The sequence below is a fragment of the Gasterosteus aculeatus genome, chromosome 20 (assembly GCF_964276395.1).
Source record: "Gasterosteus aculeatus chromosome 20, fGasAcu3.hap1.1, whole genome shotgun sequence".
Lineage (NCBI taxonomy): Eukaryota > Metazoa > Chordata > Actinopteri > Perciformes > Gasterosteidae > Gasterosteus > Gasterosteus aculeatus.
The window spans coordinates 7,339,414-7,345,413 of NC_135707.1; positions in this window are offsets into that span (position 1 = coordinate 7,339,414).

Consider the following 6,000-nt stretch of genomic DNA (forward strand, 5'->3'; position numbering starts at 1 on the left):
AGAAACGTTTTTTTACTACAACACGATGTGAGAGTAATTAATTCAGGGAGACAGATGGATATCTACTGAAGTTTAATATGGGAGCAACATATTCATGTGAAAACCATTCAGAGCTGTTCTTCTCCTCTGAGTGGAAAGTCAGGAAAGTGATGCTCTGCAGTTTTGTTGTTTCACATGAGGAAATATTGTTTCTCTTTTTGTCTGTAGGTTTTCAGTGGGAGAAGTTATTACCACGGCCGTGCGTTCGCTGTCAAGGAACAAATTTTGGAATCACCAAAATAGTGGCTGATTTTCTGTCCATTAAACTCTTTAATGCTTTTTCAACATCTCGGTGGAGAAGTCCTGCAGTCTTTTTAGAAGCTCTACGTGTTCGCTGCATTGACACCAGCTGACTGAAAGTATTTCCAGATTTAGAAAAATCTTTCAGGATTGGTTGTGAAGTGACAGACTTTGGGACGACTGTTGTAGCGGAAGTCCATTTTTTCCTGGAAGGAGGCGGTGCGACGGTCACCCGGGCGGGCGGCAGAGCCCGACAGGCGGGCCCGAGGAAGATAAAGCGGCTGCTCTGTATTGTTCTCCTGGTATCACCGAGAAACTGTCAGCCTGACTGATTGAAGGCTCAACCTCCCAAAATAGGCCCTATGAGGCCGGGCTGCCTTCCTTTCCACCCCGTTATAAATAACCTGTGTGTGTGTGTGTGTGTGTGTGTGTGTGTGTGTGTGTGTGTGTGTGTGTGTGCGTGTGTGCGTGCGTGCGCGCGCGCGCGTGTGAGAGAGAGTTAGAGTAGGGACAAAAAGAACGATGTGATCACTGCCAGGGCAACTTTAGAAGTGAAGCCACTGAAAACAATAACAGGAGGTCTGTGGGACTCGGAGCCAAACAGCGACAGGGACCCAGCGGTCGAGACCCTCCACTGACCTCCTCTCAACAAACACACACTTATTAAGACCTTTTAGTTCACTTAATATCCCAATATCCAGGGTCCATGCCTTTGTTCCGATAGGGCTTGTAAGTGCCCACCTGAGCGAATAGAACTTGATTAGTTGGACTGTTTACTTGGCTTACAGGTCACTTAACAGGTGTGCCGAGGGGGGGGGATCCTTCCAGGCAAATATATACGACGGCGGTGCGTCGCTAGCACACACATAAAATCCACAATGGAGGCGGGAGGGGACTCATTTGCTTGTTTACAGCGCCGAGCAACAATTCAAAAAGAAGCAAAAGAAGTCTTTTAAACGCTGAATGGCGGCATAAAGTTGTGAGACAGCTTTCCTCTTAAATCCCCAAAACCTCGGCCCACCCACGGTGCCGGGCCTAGGGGGCTCAGCGCTCACTGCCACTGGCCAACTCCCCCTCTGTCTCCCCTTCTCCTTCCCCTCGCTGTTCTGGGTCCAGCTGAGTCTCAACCCACAGTTTATGCAAAGGAGTTATTTGGGTTATGTTGCTCCGTATTTGATCTGGCTGCTCTCTCCACCCGTCCCTCCACTTTAACCCCCCCGCTGTGCGCCTGGGATTCAGGCGTGTGCTTGCACTTGGCTTTATGTTTAAAACGCAATTGATGCTCCTGCGTGCGAGGAAGTCACACACACACACACACACACACACACACACACACACAGCTCAACAACCCGGCACAGTAGTTTACAGTCTCGGCCTCAGTCGACACACCGATGACCTGATTTCCTCTCCCGCTCTCATCACAGGGGGGGGAAACTTAGAAAGAAGAGGGGAGCAGACAGAGGCGAGGTGTGAAAAAGGGCATGAGGTTTATTGTTGTAGCGAACTGGCCCGAATCGCTCCCAGGAAGGAGGAGTTTATGGGTTCAGGGGAAGGTCAGAGGTCATGTTGACGCTCCAGCCAGTTTAGTAAGCGATGAGAATAAACCGACCCCTCGGTATATTCGCCATTATTTACGGTGGCCATTGTCCCTTCTGCGGCTACTCCCTGTAAACTCTGCGTGAGAGGGAGGGGAGGACGGGACGGATCGGGGGACCAGCAGCAGTTTTGAATTTGCTTGCGTGACTTTGTGCCGACCCATGTGGAAGACGCCCATGCTGTGATGTCCCACACTGCTGCTCGCCTTGTTCAAAACTAACAAAATGCCAAAGAACCGAGGAGGATTCGAGACGTCGTTGGGCTGACAGAAAAACAATCTCTCATTAAAAAACAAATAGTTGGAAGAGAACGTTTAGGATCAGAGGGAAATCTAACTGATGGGATATTTACTGGAATGCTGTTCAAATTAGGTCATTTGCAAACTCAAATTTATTCAAGACAATTTTTAATCTGCTGTGCACGCAGTGTATCCAGAGCATAAATAAACTTTCATTCCCCCTTCCTCATCTCAGCGTGTTGAGTAGAGACCAGCGAAGCCTTTGGGAGTAAGAGGAGCAGACGCTGACTTTAGACTTTGACCTCGGCTTGTTTTCAGGATTCCGGCCCGTCGAGGGCCCTAAAACTTAAACCTGGCCGAGAGGAGGAGAGACGAGCCGGTCAGCTCACAGGAGGCCGGAGGAGGGGAGGAGCTGCCGGAGTACGCGGCCAAGTACTTGACGTGGCTGTTTGAAATGTTGCAGGGTTCTTCCTTGTTTACTTTCTTGCAGGGATGTGGACGTGTGTGTGTGTGTGTGTGTGTGTGTGTGTGTGTGTGTGTGTGTGTGTGTGTGCGTGTATTGGTGCCGTTCTCGTAGCGCTCCATTCAATCTAATACCAAGATACCGAGGCTCTGTGCGCTCTCCTAATTCACGCCATTTTGGTTTTCCTTTGGTTATTTGATTGAATGCAAATTTGTGTGGGAATATGCAACGTCCAGACTCCGTATGGACTGAACCTATAGGGGCCTCTCTCTGCGTCCTGCATTATTAATCACTCTTTCGTCTTTGTTGTGTAGAGATTCGGGCCCCTTCATACAACTGTTGATAGGGTTGATTGTACATTTCCACCATGGAGCTGCCACAGCTACTCTGGAAAGAGTTTTTATGCATAAGTAAATAGGTAAGGGATGACCTTTATTAGCATTTTTTGTGTGTGTGTTTTTTTTAAACCAATGTTGAAAACAAATAGTTGCATTTTTAGATGTTTAACAGGTTGAGGGAAAAATCCCTCCAACAGATGAGTGCAGCTTTCTCTATATCTAAAGTTGTTCTGATTATGTGAGTTAGTGGTAGCAGCGTTAACAGCGTGAACACAGAAAATTCAGGCTTCGATACAACAAACAGTCGTCTATAGCCAATCGGGCGTGAACATACCGAAGCATTTGTCACCTGGTGCGTCCGGTGCCAAACACGGCTGCACTGTGCCAAGCCATATCTTACATGCCCGTTCACACACACACACACACACACACAGACAATGTTGTTTATCGTCGTCATGTGTATACAAGTGGCCCAGTGGCTTCTCTGAATGGACCAACAATTGCCCTTTGTGTGAATAATCGGAACACGGTTATTTCAGCCGCCAGGTTCCGACTGAGGTGACCTCTCGCTCTCTCTCGCTCATGCCGTTGTCTTTTGAGGGAACACTATTACTCCTCGTTAGTGCTACGCCCTTTGATCCCCTCATCTCCTTCTTTTTACCACTTTTGAACCATTTTAACTGCCTTTCTACGCAAGCTCCATCAATGCAGCTTTTGCTTACAGTGCACTGAATTAAATGCTTTTAGTGGAAACATATCTGTCTGGTTTCTCCTTTAAAGATGTTGCCCGTTTTCTTCTCTGGCTCCCTGTGCCCTTTTCAGAGCACACATGCCCCGCTTTGATCCGGACCCTGGCACAGGATCGGTGGAATGGAGCAAATATTGACTCCATCTGAGCCAGACAAATCGCACCCCATTCCTGCGTTCTTTCGCTTTCACTCTGCTTTACACTTGCTTAGTTCCCGTCTAATCTGCCATTGCCTCTTTCTCTCGAATTCCCTTTCATCCCCTTTCTGCTGCTGCCTTTCTTTTCCCTCCCTTTGTGTCCCCGTCTGTCTTTCTCTCCCTCTCGTCTCTACTCGAGGCTTCTGAGGCCGTCTGGCCTGTTTGGGTCAGGACTCCACGCTTAGTTAGCAGCCTTCACAGATATCGATCCATGACGTTCTCTATATAAATGTTTGGATTTCTCCTGTCCAAATTAAAGTCGGTCACCTTCCTTTGTTGAACAATGTGTTAACGCCTTAAACCGGAACATGCTTTTGCATTTGGGAGTTTTATCACATCCCTTGCAAGACATTCATAACGGCTTACATATACATATTTTCATGTAAGTGTCATATGTGCTGCAGATGACTGCCAGATTTGCGAAATCCGACATACAGAAAAAATTTGAAAATATTCCTTATCTTATGTGTCTTTTTGGTCCTGTTTTTCTTGCATGATAAAATAACCGTGATGCTGTTGGATAACCAACTAATCAATGCATGTTTGATTGAAAAAGGACAAACCTGCTCATGGCATGAGAAGATATGTCAGGGGGATCATCAAAGTAGTCCTGCTTCATCCTCTGGACACCATGAATTGTTTGTAAAATATGTCATCCATTAGGGCCCATGACTACGTCATTTGTCCCCTAACCCCAACCCTTCTGTCCCCTAAGCCTAACCCTTCTGTCCCCTAACCCCAACCCTTCTGTCCCCTAAGCCTAACCCTTCTGTCCCCTAAGCCTAACCCTTCTGCCCCCTAACCCTAACCCTTCTGTCCCCTAACCCTAACCCTTCTGTCCCCTAACCCCAACCCTTCTGTCCCCTAAGCCTAACCCTTCTGCCCCCTAAGCCTAACCCTTCTGTCCCCTAAGCCTAACTCTTCTGTCCCCTAACCCCAACCCTTCTGTCCCCTAAGCCTAATCCTCGCGGATCGTCTGACATTGTTACCCAAACATGGACGACTGTAGCCAGTGGTCTGAAAAGGGTTAATGACGACTATCATATTAACGTCAGTTCGTCTCGCTGCTGTCTTTGCAGCCTGCAGAGGCGTCCACCCCGAGTCCGTGTGTGGAGGAATTATTAACTTCAGTAGTAAAAGGGATGCAGGCTTATTGGGCCCGAGGCCGAACTGTGCGCGTGCGTTTGTGTGTGTGTATATGATTGGGAGGCAGTGTTTGTGTGTACATGCAAAGAGTTTTTCGAGTGATGTATCGCCCCCACGGGCCCCGCTGCGCTGATCTGCAGGCCTATTACTCAAGTCAACCGCCCGAGACGCGTCGCAGATCGGCAGCTACATGCAGACTTCCCCGGATACACACACACACACACACACACACACACACACACACACACATCTGTGTGTTGTGATGTCTAGTTGATACAGACATTCTGTTAATCAGGATTCTTTGCTTGGTGTTGCGTGTCGGCAGGCCAACATAGTTATTGCCTCTCAGGGATCCAGAGAAAAGGTGCTGATAAAGGGGGGAGGGAGGAGTCGAGCACAGGGCTAAAAGTGTTCACGGACCACTGGTGGCCACGGCAATGACCTTCGGCTAATTGTAGTTACTGATAGACATGCTGCTTAGAAGTACAGAGATATCCATTTCACTAATCACACACACACACAACCCTGCTATGTGTGTGTGTGTGTGTGTGTGTGTGTGTGTGTGCATTGACTTCTAGAATCTACCGTCATCATTCTGGGTACGCCTTCAACGTTTTATTTTCACAGATCAGATCTGAAGGCCGCTCTGTAATGTGGTTTAAGATGTAAGTCGTCGGCTCGCAGCCAGCTTTGAAGTCGCAAATCTCCTTCGCCATCGCCGTGTCCGCGTTGGAGGAAGCATGTCCAAGAAAAGCAGCAGCCGCTTGGCCCTGGGACGCCTCGACCCCTGGGCGTGTGTCCGACCATAACTTATGGCCCTCCCTTCCACTACAGCCGCCTCTCCCACATTTCCACTATCTCGCCTTGCTTCTCACCGGGAACAGGGTTGGAAATGTTATGCTGATGAGTCGGGCTCTGATCTTTTCCCCAGTAAACAATGTTTTTAGTATCGTATAAGTTTCACTTTGCTCTGGCTTTTCTCATCACCTATTTAT